Genomic DNA, 1,184 nt, shown 5'->3' on the forward strand with positions numbered 1-1,184 from the left:
CAATGAGTGCCGAAGTTGTTGCAGACTGTTGGTTTGACTGCTGAGGAGGACGTGAGTGGGAGAGAGAGAGCGCTGTTGCACACACAAAACCACAGAGAGAACCCACAATTTAACCAACATCCCCAAACCCAAGTTTTCGGCTGTGGACCTTTTAGCCTCAGAGCTTGCGACGGGCTGCGACCTTTCTTTAAACCGATGAAAGGCGTTACACCACCAAAGATAGAGAGATTCGAAGCTTGAATGCAATGCCCTGAGCTTTTCTTTTTTCGCTTTTCTTTTTTTTTTTTTTTTTCCTTTTTTTTTTTTTTTTTTTTGCGCAAGAATAATCGAGAGGTCATGACACGACTGCTCTTAGAGAGACGCGAACCAAACTACTGAAGCTCATTTTCAAGGCTGCTTAAAAAAAAAAAAAAAGAAAAAGAAAAAAGAAAAAACTCGCAGAGAACATTAATGGATTCCTGTTGTGTTTAAATTCTCTACAGATTATACTGTAAATATTTTATGAAGTCCGGTATATGTGTGTGTGGTTGCGTGTGTGGACGTGAATATATATACACAGTTGTAGCCAGCTGACCTTTGATCACAAAGTCTCGCTCTCGTACCGCCTTCTCTGAAGACAACCCCGAATTTCCCTCTCGAAAAGAGCCATTTTTCGCCCGCGGAAGGCGCCGGTGTGGTTTATTTTCTCTTGGGACTGTAGAGAAATCACCTGGAAGAGACCGACAGGCGGCTGACAGGGAAGCCCAGGCTTTGCGCGTGTTTCTTGTTACTTGGTCGCCTCCCTTCTTCTTTTTTCTTCTTTATTTTTTCTTTTTCTTTTTTTCCCCTTGGGGAGTTTGGAATGAGCTTTCTCCCCGAGAACTTTTCGTGGCACTGCCGCGGACTCGATGCGCGGTAAAGCCCCGCACGGACGCCCCTTGGGTTTATCGGATTAACGCGTTTGTTCCGCCGCTCCAGGAAGCCAAGAGTTAAGTCTGGGCGCGCTCTCTCTATATCTCAGCAAAAAAAAAAAAAACATTAACTTGGGGGACTGGCGTAGAAACAAGTTTCCCGCGGGTCCACGGCCCCGTCTCCGTTTATGTTGGTCCCCAGAGAGCGGCTCGCCGAAGAGTTCCGCTCGCCTGGCCGTTCTGTAAGAACTCCGTGGAGGTCCCTCACTCAAAAGGCTTGTTGTGATGCGTATC

Source organism: Manacus vitellinus, unplaced genomic scaffold, assembly GCF_001715985.3.
Source record: "Manacus vitellinus isolate BGI_N305 unplaced genomic scaffold, ASM171598v3 scaffold_86_pilon, whole genome shotgun sequence".
NCBI lineage: Eukaryota > Metazoa > Chordata > Aves > Passeriformes > Pipridae > Manacus > Manacus vitellinus.